This window comes from Podarcis pityusensis (assembly GCF_964106645.2).
Source record: "Podarcis pityusensis genome assembly, chromosome: 12".
Classification (NCBI taxonomy): domain Eukaryota; kingdom Metazoa; phylum Chordata; class Lepidosauria; order Squamata; family Lacertidae; genus Podarcis; species Podarcis pityusensis.
This window is the reverse complement of record NC_138037.1, coordinates 40,991,318-41,015,982: the sequence shown is the minus strand read 5'-3', so window position 1 is coordinate 41,015,982 and position 24,665 is coordinate 40,991,318. Positions and strand designations below refer to the sequence as shown.

Sequence of the window (24,665 nt, the reverse complement as noted above, 5' to 3'; positions counted from 1 at the left end):
CATCTAAAGCACATGGTTCTCCTCAAAGAATCCTGGGAACTGTAGATTGGTACAGGTGCTGGGAATTGTAGCTCTATGAGGGGTTCCTGGGGTTCTTCGTGGGAAGGGCATGTTGGCGGTATAAATGTCCTTTAAATGTGCTGCTCATTCATAGAAGAGCTCAGAAATACCTGTGTTTGTTATGTGCCATGCAGGAAACAAACCAGCCCCATTTCAGCAGCGGAAATGCATTATGTGCCTTATTTCATGTATCTTATTGTAAGTGTTCAATCTCTTACTTTCTACTCCACTTCCTGCTTGCCTAATCTTTGCTAGCCATTAATAGATGCATCTGTTTATATCTGAAGTCTCTTGGGGCATCTCTAGAGATTCTATGATGATTTCCTTGGATTTGAACCAGCCCTAGTTCTGTGAACTAGATCTGACCCCGATCATCCTAACGCACATGGCGACTCCCATCCTGCTAGCACTGCCTATTGCCAAGGCTTTGTCACAGCCACTCGTCCCATCTTAAAAAGCAACCAGGAAGTATATTACAGAGCCAGACAACTGGGCAGATGAGAAATCTCAGCGAGGAAACTTTGGAGAGGAATGTTGCCGTTCATATCTGTAAGATTTAGTTACCATTGATGGATTAACCTGATCAGTGTTCTTAAATCTGACCATAGAAAGGTCACAATTTAATACTTTTCTACATGGTCACGTCAACTCAGTCTCGTCTCAAATAACGCTGCTCCTTGGACATTATGGGAATGGTATGTCAGCGAGTCCCCAGCGTCCCCTGTTAACAAAAACAGAATCGTTTTGTAAACATTGGAACTCATCTTTCGGTGGTTTTAAGTTCAGCTGTTTATATACTTTTCTGCAATGCAAAGGATTGTTGATGGCCCTGCTAGTATATGAAAATTGGTTCGAGCCAGAAAAGAATTTGGAATATGAATTGGCTCTCCCCACAACCTTAAGAATGCTGAAAACCGAGCTGAAGCACATTAGCACTGTGAAGTACATTAGACTGGAGGAGAGCAAATATACTTACTTATAACAAGGTGCTTAAGGAGGTGTCTGTGGTTCGCCTTCCACCCAATTGTATCCTCACAACTAACTTGTGAGGTGAGTTAAGCTAGGAGATAGTGACTGGCCAAAGGTCATCTGATACATTCACACGGGAGGGGTAGAGAAGGTGGTGCCTCCAGATTTTATTGAACTCCAGCTCCCATCAGCCGCACCCAGTATGGTCATTGGTCATGGATAATGGGAGCTATAGTGCCGTGACATCTGTAGGGAACTAGACAATGCTATGCTGGCATTCTGTGTACTTTGTAATATTAAATACTGGGACAAACAATGGAGAGGATTGGTGCCTTCCTGTTCTGCTTGTGGAAACGCAATACAGTGGTACCTCGGGTTACAGACTCTTCAGGTTACAGACTCCGCTAACCCAGAAGTAGTATCTCGGGTTAAGAACTTTGCTTCAGGATGAGAACAGAAATGGCGCGGTGGCAGCAGGAGGCCCCATTAGCTAAAGTGGTACCTCAGGTTAAGAACAGTTTCAGGTTAAGAATGGACCTCCAGAACAAATTCAGTTCTTAACCTGAGGTCCCACTGTAGACCATTCTTATGCCTCTCATGCCACCCTGTACTGTAGATGAAAGTGGCAGCAGATAGGCATATATGTTCATCCAGTTGAATGTTGCACTCCGAATGACAATGTTCTCGCACTGATTATAGCTGAGAGGAGTGCCAAAATGAATTTGTAATCCAGCATCTGCACATAAAAGGCCACCTTTCTCTCTCTCCCTTCCCCCAGTATGTTTCTTTACCGCTATATGAAACAACAACAAAAGTGGATGCGGGGTGAGGCGAGGCGGGGGGCAGGGGGGGGATGGAGACTCACAATACAAAATAGCATCTAAATAGCTCCAGTCATTTGGTTCTTTCAAAATGACTTGAAGAAATGGAATAATCTGTTTGGTTTATGAGGCTTTCACAATGGGAAATTTGCTGCAGTACCTGTCAATTGCGGGAAATGTGGAGAATGTATTTGATGTATCGTGTAACAACTTCATTTGAAATTCTTTGCCTAAACTCTGAAGCAATCAGAGCTGCCAAAGGAAAGAGAAATAACAAAATGGGCATCTAGCAAAACTGTTTAATATAGAACAGCAAATTGTTGCGTAGGACAAGGTCAGAATTTGTTGATCAGAATTTGCACAAATGTACCTCTGTGTGCGTACATGTGGAGATCATTGCAGATAATGTGCCCTACATGAATCTGTAGCTGTCACTTTAGGCATATATTTTCTACCTTTTCTCCACAAGAAGAATAATATTTACTGAAGCCATGTGAGGATATCCTATTCTACCTGAATCCTTGTTCAGCTGAGAAATCCAAACCCCCTATACTCTGGTATATGTGTGGATTGGGCAGAGGTGTCCAATTTTGCTGACCTCCACGGACCTACACCTGTGGAGTAATGACAGCATCACCTGCCCCTTCCACCTGCCAAACATGATCTGGACTGGATCCCAGGTGACATAGTGATCTGCCTGCTGTTCCACCTTCTGCCCTGGCTGGCAGGACTGTGAATACAGGGGTCTCCTCACTACTCCATTAAGCCTCAATGGGCAGCGACCAAGGTTAGTACTGCACCCTAGGAGAAGAACTCTGGTTAGCTTCTGTGTAGATGAAGCACTAATTCACAGTTAGGACTGAGATTGCATTGGGGGACATATGTGGGCATGGAGAGGAGTAATGGGGAATGATCCTGCTTTCTGGAGTTTGCCTCTCTATGTGCAAATTGCAAACCATATTTGCAGGAAGTCGGCATCCCATTTACACTGGGCAAAGTTTGCAAAGTTAACATGAACCTTTGTCATTTAAAAATGTACGTTTCTGGCTCCTGTTCTGTCAATATGTTTGATCTACACTATTGTTCATTCTAAATCAACAACAAATATTGTTTGTTTTTGAAAACCTAAGTAAAATCATAGGAGCTGGGCAAACAAGGAACCTGCCTATAATTCAGTGTCTAAGACACAGCGTGTGCCCATTTAATAAACCCTACTCCCGGACAAAAACAAGCATTTGTTTGAGCATTGACACGCAAAATCAATACAGAACTCATTGAGGCTTCAGTTTGCTTCAGATGTTTCTATGCTTTAGATGTTCTGAGACTATCAGTAGCCAGACTATTTCATTTTAGAAATTTCAAAAGATAAAATGGTTTTCTTCACCTTGTGTTACGACCACATGTTTGATTTTAATAACTGTATCACACTTTAATGTGCAACCTGCTATGTAGTCATAATCAGAACGTTCACCCCCATAACAGCCCTGAGGGACTATTAATATTGTGTTTTGATGGGTGGGAGATGGGACTAAATCTGACAGAGCAATGACCAGAAGTAACCAAAGATTTGTTGCTGCTGGAGGGGGAGCAGGAAATGGCGCTTCCCCATCCAAGCTGTGGTGCATAGTATCCAAGGCCATTTAAGTTAAATTTTTCATTATAGTAAGGTAAAGGTACCCCTGAGCGTTAGGTCCAGTCATGGACAACTCTGGGGTTGCGGCACTCATCTCGCTTTACTGGCCGAGGGAGCCGGTGTTTGTCCGCAGACAGTTTTTCCGGGTCATGTGGCCAGCATGACTAAGCCACTTCTGGCGAAACCAGAGCAGTGCACGGAAACACCATTTACCTTCCCGCCGGAGCGGTACCTATTTATCTACTTGCACTTTGACATGTTTTCGAACTGCTAGGTTGGCAGGAGCAGGGACCGAGCAACAGGAGCTCACCCCGTCATGGGGATTCGAACCGCCAACCTTCTGATCGGCAAGCCCTAGGCTCAGTGGTTTAGACCACAGCGCCACCCGCATCCTATTCATTATAGTACTAGAGTATTAATAATGATGGTGATGATAGACAAAAATCTAACCATTTGGTCCCATTCATGAAAGTGCAAATCAGCGGCCTTACTTTGCCTAATGATAGGGCCGGTTCTACATGGAAATCCTATGTATTTTTGTTCAGAAGTAAGCCCTACTATATGAGTCAATGAGTCATATTCCAGGACAGGGTGCATAGGATTGTAAGGTGCTAGCATTCGTGATCTCCGGACATCAGGACACATATACCTCATTCTCTGGCAGTGGTGCGGGTAGTTTTAGACTCTGGGCATAACAGTCTTTTGGGGACACACAAACACCTTTAGATGGCCATGCACTTTACTTCATTCATTTCAAAATGTCACAAGCCAGCCCTGCTGCTTATTCTGCGGAGTGAGGCGTTTGGACTTCTGCATCTGAGTCCTGCCCTGATACCACCACTGCTCTCTGGATCATGTTGTTAGCTTGCCAGAGGGAAGGGCTGCTGGCCTTTTCTTCATTGAAGCCAGCTACACCTGCACCGTTTAAAGCACTTTACCATCATGGCTCCCTACATTTCCCTTCTGTTTTGGTTTTGGTGTGTTCCAGATCATGGGGCTTTGGGGAATTGCAATGGCTGATCAGATAGCTAGGATGGCACTGGGACAGATGGACATTCTGTATACTGGTGTATTTTTCATTAACTAAAAATTTTTATTTTATATATTGCTGAGACTTTTAATACATATTCCGCCCTGAGAGTCTGGTGAAGAGACGGAATGGCAATGTTTTAAGTAAGTAAGAAAGGCAGAGTGGTGACATTGACTATTTCTCAGGCTGAACGGGCAATGCTATGAGATGCAACAAATCCTCTATTTGTTTGTCCTCAGGTTTTTTTTTATTTCTTTCTTTCTCATTTATGGAATCATCTGTCAAGAATGCAGAAGGTGACAGTGAAATGCATAGTTCAGTGTTAACAGCAACAGCTTTTTTTCCTCTGACAAAGGCAACTGCTTAAATAGGTCATGGAATAAAAATAGTATTGAAAAGCAATGCATGGGGATCGGATATTGTTTCTTGCTCCAGTGGTGTAAATCTAGAGTAACCCAAGTTTTACAAAAGTAGCTTGAACAATATGGCAATGCAATCCTACACATGTCTACTACTCAGGAGGAAGTCCCACTGAGTTTAATGGGGTTTAAGCCCAGGAAACGGCACAGGATTAGAGTCTAATTTTATTATTTAGCATGCAACACTATACTCATGTAGCTGGGAGGGTGTCCCATGGAACTCAATAATTCTGAGTAGACATGTTAAATTGTAGGTGGGTTCCCACGAGGCAAGACACAGTGTTAACAACAAGAACCTTTATTTAACTAACAGAAGTGGATGTCAGGGGCAAAGCAACTGCTTAAATACATTTCTGAAGGCCTGGGCCACTCCCATTCCCGAAGTGATTGGCTGTCTAAACTTCAAAGCTGCGAATCATAACTCAGAATTTAAGGGCCAATGGCAGAGGCCCAAATCCTGAAATGTTCTGTGATTGGATATCATGTATCAAATCAGAACACAGGAGCTCAGAATCCTTATTCCAGACTCAGGCAAACACAGGCCACTGAATACATAACACATGTATAGGATTGCTCTGCACATTAGTTAATTTAAAAAGTTTGCTTATTTATCTTAAATCTTTAAATGAAGAATTTCGAAGTAATGGAATTGAAAACAGCAGAAGAGATAACACCTTAAACATCAGTTTAAAAACAACAAAAATAGCAGCATCACGTTAGGAATCTTGGACTGGTACTTAAAAAATATCAGATTAGTGCTGTTTGGTAATATTGGGGGATCTTGCTCATTTTGCTATGTGGGACCCTGGACTTCTGCCCTGCCCTGAGTACAACCAGAACTTTCCATTACTGGTCATGCAGTGGTTTGCAGTTGAAAATATTGACATCCATAGCCAAGTGGGACCTCTTTGTGCATAATTCATTGTGAGGTCAAAACCAGTAAACGGCACTGTGAAATCTGATTATTAATGTATTAACAAAATCTAGTTGAAAAAGCCATTTGATTTCTGCTTCTGCCAGCAATTGAGTGATTACTTATATGGAACATTTGTAGAAATGAGGATTTATTTTAGCAAGCTGAAGTATCTGTAGTGTAAAAGTGTGTGTGTGTGTGTGTGTGTGTGTGTGTGTGTAAGACACAGAGAGGAGACTCCTCTGGAAGTAAGCAGATCATGCAGAAAGCTTATACTAGAAAAATGTCTTCCAAATCCAATTCTTCTTTTCAAACTATCATTGCCAGAAGGTTGCCTCTGAAATCCTTCTAGCTTTTTATTCACTTCCATTCTTTTCATATTTACTCAGTGCAGATCACTGTGACATTTTTATTTAGCTGCATGATCGTCCTGAACCTTTGATCATTTTATTTGCGGTGACCTCTGTGCTGACTGCCTTGGGTAATTTGTGCCATCAGTGGTTTTCATTAGTTCAACTCTGGTGAGTCTTATGTCTTGATCTTCCCCAGGGATCTGAAGAAGAGCTCTGGAGCTAGCTCCCATCAAGAGTGAAAGTGTGTGTGTGTATGCTACTGGTTTTGTTTTGTTTCATAGTCACTACAGTGAGATTAATGTTGTACCAAACACTGGGCTAAGAGGAAACTCCAGTGCCTACTCTAATACTAACTTTGGCAAAATGAGACAGAAAACTCAGTCTTAGTTGTTTCCTCTTTGCATATTAGCTAATGACTATTAACTGGTAGCTCTTTCATCTTAAGATGGGATCGTTTGAGACTTGCTTATCCTTGAAATCAACACTGACTAGATTTTCAGCATCTTAGCCCGGAACACCCTTTACACACCAATGTTCTTTCCTGAAATGCCGGCCTTCCCTATTTATTTTGATTGAGTGGGAGGAAAAGCTTGTGCAGGAGAAGCTTCATTAAAGTGAATGGGGAAGTTGGTCCATGCTAGGGAGTGTTTATAACAAATTTATTCTCTGAAATGCTGGCTAGGACTAGAGCATCCTGAATAACTGCATGCTGAACCCTGTGCTAGGATGACAGGGGGCACTCAGGGAAGAACAAGAAGAGGACTTGGCTAGAATGACTTGATATACAGGGGCCAGATCAAAAAGAGGACAAGACTCCTGCTCTGTGAATGTTGTGTAAAGGAGGGAATTGTTATGTAAACTTCACCTGCTGAATTTCTTCTTTTACCTGATTAGAGCCTTTACTCCTTTTTTTGTCTGGCCATCATATTGAGCTAACAAACAGCCAGTGCTGGCCCTGATAATAGGCAGAGTGTGGCAGCGGCCTCAGGGAGAGGATGCTGGGTGCTCTGGGGAAGCAGTACTGGTACCACCTACCCTTACTATTCCTCATGAGTCCTCATCTATGGCTTGTATGACTAGCGGGGATTCTCTACTACTATACACATCTATCAGAGGAGTAGCAGTCCTGTCCTGTTTTGTATCTGGCCACGTTTTTTGGAGCACAATCAATCAATAGCTAGCTAGCTAGCAGCATACATGACTTGAATCCAAAACCATGATAAAGACTTTACATTTATTCATTTATTTACCTTATTAGTTGGATGTCACCGGATAGTTTCCAAGAAACTTAAAGACAAATAAAGGCAGATAAGTAATAACACAGGGGAAGGGAGGGGAGGGCAGGTCATATATTGTATTAACATTTCATATAACACTCAAGAAAACAAAAACAACACACCAGCTCCATAAACCGTAACAAACAACATTAGCAATGTAGTCAAATGATAAATGAAGCAATACTCCGACCCACTAGTTAGCAGATAAATGAAACCTCAGTCGCCTCCCTAGTCCAAAGGCCATACACTTCAAAACCAAAACCACCCCCCAATAATCTCTCCAGCCCACCTGAAAGTCTGTCATCAGGCCAGCTGCTGCAGATCAGTTGTGGTGGGGTCCAGGAGTCCTCCTCCAAGCACCTCTCCTCTCTCTTCAGCGGGAGCAATAGAAAAGCAAAGCAGGGAGATGGTGGTAGATGTTTTACCTGCTTTTCAGTTGTCCCAGCTATTGCTCATCTCTTGCTGCTGGTGGGGGTGCAGGAAGAGGGGTCCTTCCACTTGTGGTCAAGACCAGCTGTGTCTGGCTCCTTCACTATGCAAGTTTCAGTGAATGCTGAAAACACACCTATTTACCCTGGCCTTTGACATCTCAGATGTGTGTTTTCAGGGTCCACCCACTTCCTGTTTTAACTGTTGTTTAATTCTTAATTTTTGAATTGTTGTAACCTTCTCTGGGACCTGCTGGCAAAGGGCGGGTAGCAAAGTTCAAAGTAGTTGTAGGAATAATAATACAATGGAGCGAAAAATGTGTTCTACCCAACCTTCTGCCCTGACAGTGCTTCAGGTGTGGTGACGACTGCACTTCTCTGTTCCATCATTCTTCATCTGACCTGTTACCAAGATCAGAACTCTTACTTTTTTGAAGGGTGCCTGTCACATCCCATTATTATCAGGGCTTCCTGAGATCCAAGTGAAGTGCCTATCATTTGCTGTCACCAAACTCATCTATAACTTCTTCCGTGCATTCAAAGGACACAGTGTCCTTTAAAAGAAAGAAAGAAAAATAAGTAAATCCAACAGTTTATTTAATGTACCCTAAGTTAATTGCTACGTATTCACTTTGCAGCATTGAAACATGCCCCCTAAGGGGCATAACATGTTAACAAAATGTTGAATTCAGAGTTAGTCACAGTTAGAGTAGAGCCAATCAAAGCAATAGTCATGACTTAAGCTCCACTGGTTTCAGTTGATCTACTCTAATCATCTGGAGCCAACCCAAATGTAGGGTCCTGAGTATCTTGTTACTTAAGATTTTCTCTGGTTTTGATTCCTTTTCTGTGTGAGATACTTTAGTCAAGAAAAAGGAAAGGAAAGTAATCCATGTTGTTTCCTTGGAATTACTTGATGATGAATGGGCCTATAACTTTTTAGTCTGTTATATAGTTTATCATACTGCTGTGACAGACCTACAAAAATGACACGAGATAAAATATAATATAAAATACATAAAGTATAGCTAGTTTTACTTTGTACAGATCTATAAGCTTCCGCAAAACAAGTAATAAATAGAAATAACAAAATAAATTGCCTTTGAAGTCTGCATGAGACAGTTCCTTTCAGTCAGCCTCAAGTGAAGAAAGAAATGAACATTTTATGTGAGAAGGTGAATCTATAATGTCAAAAAAATAAAAAGCAACAGGTTGGTGGTAGTGCCACATTAGAGAACCGTGACCTTCTAATGTACAAAATGCTCCCTATTTCTCTGGCTGCCTTATGTATAAAATGGTCTGTGAATATGTTTGTGTACTTGTTATATCTGTCCTGCAAGATTTGTGTCTGTCTTTAGGCATTCTTCTAGTAAAACTGCTTACATTTTATGCTTGTGGTTTTCTCATAGATTTAGTTTCATTGTCTCTCTGGAGATGGTCCCTGAAGTAAAAGAGAGGGAGAAGAATCTTTGCGGTAAGAAATCTAATATTTATTAGTCTCCTGCTGAAAGCAAGAAATACAAAAATATATGCTTAGAGAAATAACTGATGTGCGTTTTAAACTGATGTTCACATTTTTAAAAGATTCGTGGAACCCAGGGGGTTACCTGTATAGGACAATTTTTGACAACTCTCTGTTATTAATAAAACAGGTGCCACATCTTTCAGAACCCTATTTTAGCCAGGGAGAAGTTTTCACTGAATCCTGCCATGTTTATTTTTACCAGATGTAGCTGCCCACAAGGCCTGTTGAAAGCATGCGTCTTATTTTTATAAAAGGCTTTTTAAATGGATCAGAGGGTGGGGTGTTTTGTACTTATTGTTTGCTCTAGAAATAGTGTTCCCCTGTATTTACTGGCATTTAGGTTTCTGGCATCTGTGCCGGTTGAGGAGCTAGCTAACTATGGCAATATATCATGTCAAACTAGGCTAGTTATATAACTGTTAAAATGCTAGTTTTAAAAAAGATGCCCTGGAAAATGTTTTCCTACATTAGAGTCGCATCTCTTTGTATTAGAAATAAGCCAGTGTAGTGTTGTTGATGGGGTGTTGAACAGAACCGGAAAGACTGTAGTTCAAATCCCTGCTCAACCATGATGTTCACTGGGTGACCTTGGGCAAGTCACAATCTCTCAGCTATTCTCTCTCAGGGTTGATGAGGTGGTAGAAGGAGGGTGGGAGGCATCATATTTGCAGCCTTGAGCTCCTTAGGAAAGGGCAAGCTAATTATTGCAATAAATAATGTTTTCCTATCACTACTGTGATATCTGTAAGCAGACAAAACTCTGCTATGCAATGGGTTTTTCCAACAAATTCTTGGCATGCCTTGCTGCCAACATTCTCTTTCAGGAGTGAGGGGATTGGCTATCCTTGGCTTGATTCTAATCAATAGGGAAGTTTTAGCCGATGAGTTCAAAGTAGTGGGAACTTTGCGGGGACTGTGCCCATAAAATGTTGGACTTTTTGGACTGGAATAATGGGCTGGAGTTCTGGATCTTAGTGAAAACGAAAGGTCAGCACAGTCAAATATGTTCCTTGAATTTCAGGACAGCTGGAGCTCAGAGAAAAGCTAAGTAGGATTTGATGGCTAGATACCCTAATGGGAATAGAAGCCCAAAAAGGCTGATTTCCTGGAGGCAGAATCACAAATAATCCCATTGAGAAACAAAACAAAAAAAAACAAAAAAAAGAGGGAGACATCTAAAATGACAGTGATGTTACACAAAAAAGCAGAGTGATGAGCAGAAAACAAAAAAGGACATATATAATACATGGAAGAAAGGAGAGGACACCAAGGACAAGTTCAGATGAGGAGCCAGTACTTGTAGAGGCAGCACCAGGAAAGCTAAAGCTTAGAACAAGCTGAGGTTGGTAAGGGATTTTGCAAGTTACAAGAAGGGCTTTTCTTCTATGTTCAAAGCAAGAGGAAGGAAACAGTAGGCTTAATGTGGAGTATGGATGGTGAAATGTTAACTGTTGACAAGGAAGAGGCACCACAGGTCAACTCCTATTATGCATCAGTCTTCTCCCAAAACATGATTTGTGTGCAGCTTTTCAAATGTAGTATGACTGGGGAGGAGTCAGGATTGCAGTTCTAGGTTGATAGCGAGGTGGTAAGGAATACCTAGCTACCTGGATGAGTCTGAAACTTTGGGGCCAGGTGAATTGCATCGTAGGGAACTAAAGTACTTTCAGAACCATAATATTTGCAAAAATACTGGGAAAGGGGTGAGGTGCCACCACAAGACTGAAAATGATGGCAAGACTGAAACTGTGCAAATTTTCCAGTCTTCAAAAGAGGGAGAAAAGAGGAAACAAAATTATGGGCAATCTAGCTTTGATTCGAGGAAAGATGCTAGAACTGATGATAATGGAAGCAGTTTGAAATAATCTTGATAACGATTCAGTTATTAGTAGAAACTATCATGGATGTGTCCAGAATAAATTTCTGCCAGACTCAATTTATCATTTTTAAATTAGAGGACTATGAGAATATTATTGACATAATTTGTCTTGCATTTGACAAACTTACCCTGCTACACTTTGGTGAGCAAAATTGTTAAATGTGAGCTAGCTGATAATTCTGACAGATCCTGTCACAGCTAGTTGAAAAATCATACCAAAAAATATAGTTCATATGTACATGAGCTTGGCGCTGGTGCACTCTTCCTTTCCTCTCTTCTTCCAATGCAGCTGTGAGGAAGAGATCATGTTTTTGATTCTGTTTTCAATTAAATATGATTTATTATTACATATGGGCCACAAACTAGGGTTAAACATCAACATGATTTAGGTTATCAAAGTAAACCACACTTTTGTCCCCAAATCATATTTAAATCTAACCACAGTTCATCTGGGTTTAGACATAATGATAAACCGTGGTTAGTTAAAATTTGAAATGAAAGCTTCCAGTCTCTTCCATGCAGTTGCACTGGAAAAGGAAAGTAGTTCATGAGCCCCAAGCTTGTGTACATAACACTACACCACTGCTCATGTAGCACTGTATTATATAGTTCTCAAATCTCATTAGTTCTATTGGTTGTTCTATATTTGAGTATTCACTTTGAAGTCACACTTCAGTCACCTCTTGTAATACAGAACAGCTGATGAATCTATAACAAGCATTTTGTAGAAGATACTCCTTTGAATCTAAGGGATGTGAATGCTCAACTGTGAACACCTTTCTTGTTTTTCTTTTCGCTTGTTGACATACATTTCTCTTTCTTTTCTGTGAGATTCTGTGGGGTCTTTTCCTCCTTTTTACAGAGATGAAGCTACATTAGGAAACACGAGAACTTTTCTTCTTCAAGTTTGGTTATTTATAACCAGTTTAGCTCTATAATTAAGCTTGCATTTAATTGCTGTAATTGTGCCATCCTTGTTTAAAGACAAATGGGTTTCTCTGGGCTAGAGTATGTGCTGATATTTTTATTCTATTGAATTCCTTTAAAATGCTATCTAGGGAGCTTCTGAAAACCTTGAAATAAATACAGGTCCCACACGAGTCTAGAATCCAAAAGAGGACACACACACCTTGGAGAAAGCTGCACACATGTTCCAACTTTTGTGTGCTATTGTCATTGTGTTTCCTTCCCCTCCCCCCCCAGTGCTGAAGAAGTAAGCCACTGATTTCTTAATAAATTGCTTCTCTCTTTGGAAGTGGAAATTGCAAAAGTGGACCAAGAAGAGAGGGCTCTGGTTAAGCAGATGGTTCTCTTCTATACAAGCATTTCTGTTTGTTCAGTCCTGACCCCATTGTATGACGTTTGAGAAAAATAAGTAAGGGTTTTTTAAATCATTAGGAATGCTGGGAATTGTAGCTCTGTGAGAGGTCCATTACAATTCTCATAATTCAGGAGCAGGGGGAGCCATGACTGTTAACGTAATATAAATGTGTTTTCAGTGTATGGTGTAGATATTACCTTAGTCTTCAGGAAGATTCCCTCAAATTGATTCCCCTTTTCGTTTCCCTCCCTCTTTTATTCTCCAGAGTTCATAGCCTTTATCACTTGCTACAGTTCCAAACATCTTGCTCTTGGGAGCTGAACTGAAATCATATGAAAGAAGTAAGGCTTCTGTTTTCATAGTGTGGCTGTGGCTTGGTTGAAATTTATGTAAAACTCAGCCACGGTCATATAGAAGATTTATGAAGCCCTTTGATAAGCAATTCAGCACATGTTCAAATATCTAAAAATAGACACCATTGCATATTACATAAAGAAGCAATATAGTTGACACCTCATGTATAACACTACCTCTTGTTATTTACCTTCAGTTCCTGAAAATGGCAAAAAGTGGTTGTTGTTTTTTATTGAATCAACTGAGAAGTCAGATTATACGGCAATTTTTCATTGTTTTTCAAAATGGTCTCTATTTTAAAAAAAGTTTCTCCAGTTTGAAAGGTTACTAACCTTGTCTGCTAGAATATTCAAGAATAACTGTCAGCACTGTTGTGGGAAGATGTACCCCTTATGCACTCTGCCAACAATATGCTCTTGGTGAGAAGTCTAATTGATCTCAGTGACATCAGAGGTGCCATCTTACAAGGGTGATGGGGGGGGGCAATGTTGTGATGTCACAATGTCCTGACGTCACACATGCAATGTAAGGACGTGCGGAGGAGCCGGGGCAGAGCTGAATGTGTCGGCCATGCAGCCTCAACCCTTTGTTCCTCCAGAGGTTTCTGCACCACAGCTCGCATCACCCTTGACCATTGCAACATCTGGAGGGTCAAAGGTTGCCCTGCCCTATATGAATCCTTTGAAATGTGTAGAGCCTCGGTCAGCCATTCTGAAAGGGACTGTGGCTTGCCATGGTATGATTCTTATTAACTTTCTTTAGGAGTGAGGAAGGTATTTCCATTCCCATCCATATGAAGATCCAATAATCTGAGATTGCTTAGAGGCATATGTCTGCAAACCTTCAGGTGAACGGTGGCTGGCTAGCTACATTGCAGTTGATAACAGTCAACGCAAGGCCATCATATGAAAGTTTGAGACTTTTTCTTTTTTATAAAGCAACAGATAAATGTAATCAGTAACGGTGATAAAACAATAGGGGATAATTTAGCTCAGGGATAAGGAATATGTGCCCCCCCCGTGGTTTCATGCATTTTTATGAGCTGCATGAGACCACTACCACTCTGAGCATCTCTGATCATGCTGGCTGAGACTGGGAACTAGAGTCTAACAAGTGCTGGAGGATCACAGGTTCCTCATCCTCCTGCCCCCCATTTGGTCATACCTCCAGATCTTCCTGCAGAGCACTGTGGCTCAGACGTAAAGCTCTTGCTATGCACTGGTTCCATCTCTGACTCCATCAGGCACAGCTTGGTCTGAAACCCTGTAGATCGAACTAAATTAGATGGACTAATGGTTCAACTTGGTATAAGGCGGTTTCTTCTGCAACAAGCATACTGTTGAACTCCCATGTCTGCAGCACTTCTGTGTGCTATCGGCTATGCCAGTGCTGTCCAAAGAGAGCCAGATTTGATGAAGTGAGGGCCGACCAAAGTTGCTGAGCTTTTTTTAGGACTGAAATTGTTGAGCTTTTTTAATCCAGTGGGCCCCAGAAATGGACTTTGGACATGCCTGAGCTGTGCTGTCCCTTTTATGGTTGCATTTAGATATTGATGACTTCTGTGGAACTTAGTTTCAGCCAAAGACCACAGAGCAGCAGTGGCCACAACCCCCTCCAATTACCTTCTCCCTGGTCACCAGATTGATCCTTTGATGGGCAGAGAGGGGTTGACAATTCTCTATTTAGTGGATCAATTTAATGTGGGGGAGGCTTTATGCCTGCAAATGTGTGTGTGTGTGTGTGTGTGTGTGTGTGTAAGAGAGAGAAAGAGTGAGTGACAGTGTGGGGTGGCTGCCCCCACCATTGGCATGCGACCAACCCTGATGTTTGGGCAAGGGTAAACACAACCCTCAGACCATAAAAGGTCAGCCACCGTAGGCATAAAGTGAAGGATATGATCAATGGAATATTGTTGACATGCTTAGGAGTCGGTTCTAAACCATTCAGCTTGTTTTTCCTTTCCTTCCTAATTATTTTCTATCTTATATTCATGTAATAAAATATATTTACATTGTGGTTGTTTATCTCAACATGACATCCGACTTTTACTTCTCTTCCCCCCCCCCCCAATTACTGGGAAGTGGTGCTTGCACCCCAATTCAAAAGCCATTAAAAAAGGACAACTTTTGTTGGCTAAGCTCTAGGCTTGTTAGATTCACTGATGCTTTATGAGGCTTATAATATATTAATGTTCACTACAGAATAAAGGCAGACAAAAATAATATTGATTTCAGAGAGAATGTCTTTTAGCTGGGCTTTCTTATTTCAGGGCTGAATATACTGTAGATTTTGCATCAGTGCTGGGAGCAAAGGGATTAAAAAAAAATCAGTTCTCCATCAGGGAGGAGGTATTGACAGTGTACAACCAAATCAGCAAAAGGCATAATGGTTCTATTCAGGATAATTCCATCTGTTTACTCTAACCTGGGTCATTTGTAAAAGTTAAGAAGTACATGCAAACATTTATTCTGAAATTCCTTTTCTTTAGCAGATTCAAAAAAATAATTAGCAGTAGACAAATGCTTCAGTTCTGATCTCATATAGGTGATAGTAAATCCTACTGAAGTTGGTAGGCTGCTGAACTGGTTTAGACATGATACAGGGAATAGCCAACACCATTGTGAGTTCCCCATCCCTTAGCCATATTGTTCAGAAAAACAGCGAATATAATAGATGAACAAATTCAAAACCCATTAGTATTGTTGAAGATGCAGATTTAGATATACATGGACATTCATTTCAATGTAGTGGTATGAGAATTGACTCACAGTAGCTATGTGGATGGGAGATCACAGCAATTTCATCCAGCTGTGTTAAATACATGCGAGCTTTGGATATTAACAGGAAAAAAAATACTTCATGTTTAGTATAGGGTGAAGGGGCCTACTGCTTAGTTAGGAGCCATAATTTAGTCTGTTAGCTCAAGTTTTACTTGATTAGCCAACCGACTGAGCTGATCAGAATTTACAGCCCTTATTTTGTGCTTTGTGTTCTTGTATTTTTACAATGCCAGATTAACCTCCTTAAAATAAGGTACCTGTTGAAGAAAAGTGCTTCTGGAAGTGTAAGGGCTTCTAAAAACAAACCTGTTCTTCGTTTCCTTGAGAAGGCTAAAGATAAGAGGGAAAACGCCATAGAACGATTTCGGTGGCTGAAGCAATGATATGATGCTCCCATTAAATTGTCAGAATTACACTAGATAAGATAGTTCAAGCCGGAGTTGGAAGACTGGGAGTGGATGGTTCTGCACATCAGAAAGTGACAGACACATGCCACTAATGCTAGCTGTTCTTTATCCAGGAAGGAATCTCTAATACCTCTCCACTCTTCTCTCTTTTCCCCCTTTTGCTCTGAAGCCTTATCACTGGGAGCACCAGAGCTGCCTTTCAGCATTTACCTGGTTTATATTCTTCAATCAATCTATCCCAGTTAATAGAAAAGATATAAAGTAATAATAAAAGTAATGGTGACAGACAGGAAGTAGGAGTTAGATGCATTGTGTCCACTGTCTGGAGGCTTCTTGTAAAGAAACATATTTTCCCCCCAGGTTTTCCCTGACCCACAAAATTGGACCCCATTATTGTTTTCATAGTACTGTGCAGTTTACTGGTTTTAAATGCTGTGTTGGTGTTTTTATGATACCATTTTATCTGTTATTTTTATGTTGCATTTCTGTATTCTACTTAGATATGTTTAAATATTAAGTAGTTTAGAAATGGTTTTAAATAAAATAAGCAGCTTCCAACGTGCCAAACAAGACATGAGTTTTGATCATATCTATCACCTGCAGTGCAAATGGGACTGGAAAATTGAAAGTACAGGCACAGCAATTGTTCAACTAGTGATGAAGTAAGAGGCAGTTGCTTCGGATAAAAATATTAACTTCTAGGCCAGTTAGCCAGTAACAATGAGCATCTTATTACAGTATATAAACTCAGTCTTTTTATCTAAAAAAAGTTTAGTCTCATTTTGACTCAAGAAAAGCACCATTTTATAGTTCAAATTGGGGAAAATAAATACAATAAATGGACAAAAGTACAAAGAACATGCATTATCTCATATTACACAGCTGACAGCTCATGGTAACTTCCACATTGGCATGAAGTTGTGTGTGCTAACAACTTTCCGATTCCTTTCTGGGAAAGGAAATGAAGCTGCCACCGGAGGTGTTAACAATGAAACTGACCAATCACCATGCTAGATTCCAACTCCTACTTCATACATTAAACGCTTGCTTCCGTCTGAGACTCAGGAAACATTTCTCAGGGGTAGCAATGGAACTGACAATTCACCGTGCTAGAGAAGAAACTAAAAAATGATATATATTTTTAGTTTCTTCTCCCGTTAGATTCACAAAATGTTGACTTCCGGGCTAGCGCCATCGGCGAATGGCGGAGTTCCTCCGACCGGAGGTACTGGCTCCGTGGAAACTGGGTCTTCCTGCCGCGGCGAAGGTGGGGACCCGCTAGAAATCCCAGGCGTAGGAAGCCTGGGAATGTGGGGTTCGGCAGGGCACCAGGAGCGCCTCCCTACTCACGGGGAACCCCTTTTTGGGATTCCGGAGTGAAGTGGGGTGAGCAGTGCGGTGCTGCGAACTGACTGCTACTTTCACGGAGTGAAGCCGCACAGCCATCGCCGGAGAGCGCTGACTTTTTCCTGTGGACAATTGGATTTAAAACAAGTACCCGTGAGTAGAAACGGAAAATTGGATCAAGAAATATCTTAATTTGACATCGAAGCGGGAAGGTTCAAAACAGGAAGTCCGCCTTCCACTTTTTGTATATAGACTAAAGCAAAAACCTTGTAAGCTAAAGCCTGGAAAGTCATTAAAAAAGCCTAAATTTCCTTCATTTATAACTACTGAAACCCCCTTGGAAGCAGGAGAAAAGGGGGGGGGGACTTTGTGTAACGCCTGCAGGAGAGGGAGTGAAGAAAGATAAGTTTCCACCGTCTCTAACCTGGGAACGGGGTGTCAGAGACAGAAATTGTTGGAGAGGTTCATGGACTGTGAATGGAATACTTTGACAGATAGCTGAAGAAGAGAAATAAACTGATTCCAATGTTGCCTTTTGCATTCTAAAGAAACAAAATATCTGAAAAATGAAGGTAATTTTCCTTTGTTGGACTTGCCTTAAAAAGATGGATACAAATAGAAATTGTCTCCTCTAGAGGGAGCCTGCTAAATTGTTGCTGCAGTCTACTTGAGGATTCCACAGCTGTGAGATTAAGATCGTGGGATTAGTCCTTTTGACCTTGACTAAATATGAGCTGGAAGGAAGTTTTGGTGCTTGCTTTATGCAAGACAAGTGCTTTGTTGGAACAGATGCATGAGAAGATGGATTTGATGAATGAGAAAATGGATTTGATGACTGTTGTGGCCAATAACTGTGGACAAATAGTGAATAGTGATACAGAAACCATCCAGGATCCAACTCAGGAACCTGTATTGATTGGGCAAGTGCAGAAGATAATGGAGGAGGCTGCGGTTGCACCTCAAATAATACAAATGGAGAGGCCCAAGGCCCTAAAGGAGCATAAGCCACTGTTTTTGAAGATTGAAGTTGGAGTGGGCCAGGGGGAGTCTGGAGCTGAGGAGGCTTTTAACTTTGGAGAGACTTTGAAATATGCTTGTAAATATTTTTTGGATTATATTGATGACTGTGGGTAGTGGGACTATGGGGAATGGGCTGGTTTGATGAAGGGAGACGGAGATAACTTTGGGTTGGAACACCCCAGAGACCTACTCCTCAATGAGAAAGGAAAGAAATTAAGAAAGAGACCAACAAAAGACAAGGAAAAGTGCAAGTATAAACAAGAAGAAGAAGATCTGCAGAAGGGACATGGAAGAGACTTAAGGGCCTCGGACATAAGACTTCCAGGTTGATGGACTAGATGGAATGGACAGTAAGGACTGACACGACCCGAGACCAGGAAGAAGAGACATTGGATGAAGATTGGAAGAAGATTTATAAAGAAATTTATTCTATTTAGGGAATTAGCCTAAAATTAATGAATATTAGGGAAAATGTTGGAATGAAACTATATGACTCTAGCAGAAATGATATCAGGAGTTATGTATAACTGAGTATTAAGTTTTAAGCTTTAAGGTATTTTATGGTAAGATAAGGTTAAATAAATTAAGGTAATTTGAATAACAGAATATGGGGAAAGATGGAAAGGATCTGTCGAGTTAATTAATAGGTTAAATTGTTAAGATAAATTATCTAATAAAAATTGAGAAAGATGGAAAGAATTTGCTGAAATAACTAATTAAACTAGAATACAAAAAGGGAGGTGTGAGGAGGTCAACGAAACAAGCAAATGGAAGTTAAAGATATGTAATATGGGTTTCGTGTCTTTTTTCCCTTTTTTATTTTCTTTTTTGCTGTATTGTTGTATTGGTTTTTATGTTTTGCATTTTTTCTTCTTTTTATGTATTGCAGTGTTGGTTTTTATTTTTATTTTTTTTTGTAATTTTGAAATTATTAATAAATATTTTTTTTAAAAAAAAATAGATTCACAAAATGTTTAGGGGTATGCGTACCCCTGCATCGCCCCCCAAAAGCACTGTATAAATTTCTGGTATAGGTCAGGATCTGCTGCTTCAAGATGGTCCACTGGGTTCATCCCAATGGTATGACTGTATGATTGGCTTGTGCTTAATGTTATGCAAATAGATGCATAGTGGATTATGTATGCTGAATCATTCCCGGTGATTTTTGACTGACTAGAATAATGCAAGAAAACTAATCTTTAAAACAAAGAAGAAATATGCTCTTTTACACTTAAAGTAGAATTCTGTATGATAAAATGTTCTAAAATTATGTTGAAAAGATTTTCCTTGAACAGGATTAGCAATTTCTGTTCAAAATGAATAAATCCTGGTCTTAAACAAGGAAGCTTGTGATTGCTGTCTAACATACTGAAATAAAAATGCTTGATGCCTGTGCTTGTCTTTTAATATTAATGTAATCCCTCTGAGCATATCGGTCTAGTTTTTCACAGACTTCCTTGTGTTTAGAGCCCCCTTTTCAAAGGGAAACATAGCCTAAAGGGAATACACCATGTTTTATTTCAAAAAGCCATTTGAGATTTTCATATTCATATTCTTGGAGCTAATTGTTGCTCCTTTCTTAAAGATATATTAACATATTAGCCCTATCAAGCTAAACTTCGTGTCTATTGCAAGCATTTCCAATACATATATAGAAAGTTGATACATACCAGAAAAATACAGGCTTATACTGCATAACAGAATGGTAACAGAACATATGCACAGGGACATTTTTATTCCCTGTTATCCAAAACATTCTTACCCAAATTATCAACCAGGTAGCCATGCCAAATGGCAGCTGTGGTGCTCCCAGTGCTGGGGTGCTAATATAACTCCTTGCAAACTGTAATGGAGCCACGGAGAAGTGTCCATCATCTGACCAGAGAGTTAGCCCATTAAGAGACTCCAGTTCTCCAGAAACAGGTAAAGCATGGAAGAAGCAGAACCCCGGCAGAGACCATTCTAACCCTTGTATCTGAAGAAGTGTGCATGCACACGAAAGCTTATACCAAGAACTAACTTAGTTGGTCTTTAAGGTGCTACAGGAAGGAATTTTTTTATTTCATTCTAACCCTTGTTAGAGCAACTTGCTCACTGAGCTCTCCTTGGTGCTGAAATGACTAATCTGCCTTGTTGTGGGCTTCTCTGCAGAACCATAACATAACAGTCAAGCCCACAAGCAGGTTATGAGCACAGTAGCTTTTGTTCTTTCTAATGAGCCTTGAAAACTAGTACTGGATGTAGTACTTTGACATATTTCACCCCTTTCCTGACAATCTCTTGCATGGAATTTACATTTTTCACATTGGCTGGTTTGAGCTGTCCATTGTGATCTCAAGTAGGGTTACCATATATCCTCTTTTTCCAGGACATGTCCTCTTTTCATGGGTGAAGTCATCATAGTGATCCATAGTTAAAAGGAGAAATCGGCAAATGTGTCCTTTGTTTTGCTCTTCAGAATATGACAACTCTATGTGCACCCGGAGGAGCGCCCATACGCAAGTGTATATGCTATTTCCAGCGCACTTCCAGGATGGAGGAACACTCATGCGCATGTGCACACGCTATTTCTGGCACTCTTCCGACCCAGTCTGCCGGGGAGTGGACTAGCCAAGCCTCAAAAAATGTTGCCAACCCCTGGCTTAGAGGTTTTCTTACAATCAAGTGACATATAAATTATGTTAAATAAATAGTATTCTCCATCTAAGGAAGGGAGAAGTTTTATTAGAGTTCAGGGACTTATTCCAGCCAGGCAAAAACACTTAAGGAAAAAGCAAAGCAGAGCTGGTTAGCAGTGTGGTTCAGGAGAGTGTGTGATCTGGGGAGAATCCTGAGGGCCAGATAGAGTAACAACAACAACAACTTATTTATATCTCGCCCATCTGGCTGGGTTTCCCCCGCTTCTCTGGGCAGCGGCCAACAGAACATTAAAAACACGATAAAAGATCAAACATTAAAAACTTCCCTAAACAGGGCTGCTTTCAGATGTCTTCTAAAAGTCAAATAGTTGTTTATTTCCTTGACATCTGATGGGAGAGCGTTCCACAGGGCGGGTGCCACTACTGATAAGGCCCTCTGTCTGGTTCCCTGTAACTTCATATCTCATAGGGAGGGAACCACCAGAAGGCCCTCAGATGCCTGGAATCCAGTGTCCAGGCAGAACGATGAGGGTGGAGATGCTCCGTCAGGTAGAGAAGCCTGGAGGACAACATTTCACCTCTGAAGTAAGGGAAAACTTTTTTTCCCCATTGCATATCACTTCCTTGCGTTGAACCACTCTTGCAATTTTAAACCAATCCACCCAATTTGGATAGATTCTTTTGGCACTCCTGGTAAACCCTTCTCATTTTACCTCCCTAAAAAATGTGGTGTCATCAACAAACTTAGCCACATAACTACTCACGCCTAACTCAAGATCATTTATGGGCAAGTTCAAAAGCCCCTGTCTTTGGGGTCCAGACCATAAAATTTTTTTGAAAAAAAGACCAACAAAAAGTTATGGGGTGGTACCACTTAAAGGCCATTTCACTAGCAGCCACCAGCTTTCCCTCACCTGCTGGAGAAAAGCCTCCATAGAGGATCTTATGGTTGGCTAGGTACATATGTAGATATGTGATTTTTCAGGTACTCTGTCCTCATGTTATGAATGGCCTTATAGGTCAACATCAGGACTTTGAATTGGACCCCCAAATACACTGGAAGCAATTGCAGATGGCAAAGCACTGGTGCACTGTAGTATAGAAATGGAGCGTGTGAGAATGTGACATGTAAGCCATTGTTGGATCAGGAGCTTGCAGATCTTAGTCTGAACAGTTGCTTTCTGGATATTTTACTAGGGCAACCTGGAGAATCAATTATCATAAGCTTCCTCTCCCTTTCCATTTCACTTTGTTGTAATAAATGAAGCTACCCAGAGCATCCCCATTTACAAATATCTCTCTAACTCATTTTAGAACGAAATAGCTTTGTAAGCAATTTTCCTGTTTAGGCACAGGGTTTCCCTCTTGTTTTTCTTCTCCATGTAAGTGAGTTTGGCTCAACACATGAAGGCTCCTTGTGCACTTTAGAGAGCACTATTAATATGGATCAAATTGCATATCTTTACTTACATTTTGATTGAAATTGTGTTCATGATCGTAATAATTCTCATTGTTCTAATCATCCCGAAGGATATGCATGTGCACTTTCTTATTTAACTCAATAGTTGATCATAGCATTTTTATTACTAAGTATAATTTACATAACTATGATTCAGTTGCCAATTTCCCCATAAAAGTTTTTAAAAGTTTATAATGCTATATTTTCCCACAAACATTTATGACCTAATTAAAACTAATATTATTACTTATCTTTACTTGGTAATGCAGATAATTAGCTAGAAATATCGAGAGAAGATATATACACTAATTTGATCAGGCTCCATGCTGTTAGCAATTTGGTCATAATAGCAAAAGCTATATTGTTTTTCTCCATAATTTCATATTGAGGGCAAATAGCTAATCTGTCCGAAGTATGAATGATAAATTGGCCAAAGTATTTTAAAGCAACACAAAATAGAAAAAAATAGGTAGATACTGAATTACAGGTTAGTAAGTGATTGTTGCAGTGGTGTATTGTGCTTCTTGTTTTCAGACCCATTTTTGTTTTCTGAAGTGAGGAGGGTGATATTTTGGTTTTACTCATTTTTTGAGAGAGCTCTCTGAAACACAAGGTTTCAGTGTCATGTAGGATGCCTGCAGAAGTTCTAATTAGCCTCCAGCAATGTTCAGGAAAAGAGAACATGTATTGATGAACATTCATAAATGTCCTCAACTGAGTGTATTTCATTAAGATCAGCACAGGCTCTAGGCAGCCCTAGTCACCAGTGACTGGAAATTCTGATTTCATTTTGCAATTCAACCTGGTCATGTAACCTGCTCTGCATTTTGAGGGCAGCTTACCCAGAATGCATTGAGGGTTCTTCCTGCTTCTGAAGGTTCTCACTTGGCTGTTACAGAAGCTTCTTGAATTTAGACACATTTCATACAATTGCAGATCTAACAATCTACCTTACCCCTTAACAGCACCAGTCATGGGGTTTTATATAAAGTTAGTCTTACTCAGAGTAAACCCATTGAAATTAAAGGGTATGTGTACCTTCAGCCCATTAATTTCAATGACTGTACTGTGAGTAGAATTTAGATGCAGCACAACATATTAATTCAAAATAATTCTTACTAGTATCTATCTGAGAGTCACTGAAAGCAGAATATGCTGTAAAGAGCAGTAGGTAAAAAACCATTTACAAATGTATTAAACAACCTATTAATTTATGGACAATATTAAATATTCATCTGTGTCAGCAGATGGTGATTTTTCTGTTAATGCAATTGGCAAATCTATTTTATAGAACTATGGCTCTGTTGTGTACAGGTTGGCCAGTTTTGGAGAGGGTATGTGTTTTAAAGACACCGCAAGATTTTGCAGGGTTAAAGTGAGGCTACTACTGAGAACCACTCAATTTTGCTTCCAAATACTGATGCACTGACTGTCTATCATCCATTATTTGGCATAGTTTAATACATGTACCAGTTTGTAGCCATTTTCCATATTACCATCCATTGCTGCTTGGGACAGGAGAAGAAACTTTCCCCCTGTTGTTGAGGCTCCTGAGCGGATGGTAATTCTGGAATGCCCATCCAAATAGGAATCCCACTGACAGTACTGTAATGCAGAGGAACCACATTCACATCTCAGTGAGGACATGCTTTCTCTGCATTGTATTATTTTCATTGGGATGAACAGTTGATCATTCTGGTTACCTTCACAGCAGAATTGGGATCTTTCTTCCCTCTGACTCCAAACCCCTCGCAAAAAAATGTTTGTTTACCAAGGAGTATGGTACAGGGACATGGTTGGTGCCGTGGTCTAAATCACTGAGCCTAGGGCTTGCCAGTCGGAAGGTCGGTGGTTTGAATCCCTGCAATGGGGTGAGCTCCTGTTGTTCAGTCCATGCTCCTGCCAACCTAGCAGTTTGAAAGCATGTCAAAGTGCAAGTAGATAAATAGGTACCACTCTGGCGGGAAGGTAAACGGCGTTTCTGTGCGCTGCTCTGGTTTTGCCAGAAGCAGCTTAGCTGGCCACATGACC

The 24,665-nt window shown here is 40.6% G+C and overlaps 1 protein-coding gene and 1 long non-coding RNA gene across 11 annotated transcripts in view; one reads left to right on the top strand and one right to left on the bottom strand.

Moving 5' to 3' along the window:
• The window catches only part of ZNF385D (zinc finger protein 385D), a 609,973-nt gene that overhangs the window by 177,854 nt on the left and 407,454 nt on the right, over positions 1 to 24,665 (top strand). For both annotated transcript variants that reach the window (XM_080974820.1, XM_080974826.1), the window contains exon 6: positions 9,313 to 9,377. The gene's annotated coding sequence lies outside the window, so the exon portion shown is untranslated. The remainder of the gene's footprint in view (positions 1 to 9,312; positions 9,378 to 24,665) is intronic.
• LOC308459539 lies at positions 648 to 13,456 on the bottom strand. Of its 9 annotated transcripts, none has more exons than XR_013978093.1 (5): positions 13,315 to 13,456; positions 7,765 to 8,305; positions 7,449 to 7,485; positions 2,011 to 2,102; positions 648 to 781 (listed from the first exon to the last, which is right to left on the bottom strand). It is a non-coding gene; the product is annotated as an uncharacterized lncRNA (long non-coding RNA). The 9 variants fall into 9 exon arrangements; XR_013978096.1 differs by lacking the exons at positions 2,011 to 2,102; positions 7,449 to 7,485 and adding exons at positions 9,287 to 9,344; positions 11,436 to 11,596 and having other exon boundaries at positions 13,315 to 13,454; XR_013978097.1 differs by lacking the exons at positions 2,011 to 2,102; positions 7,449 to 7,485 and adding exons at positions 9,287 to 9,344; positions 12,826 to 12,950 and having other exon boundaries at positions 13,315 to 13,452.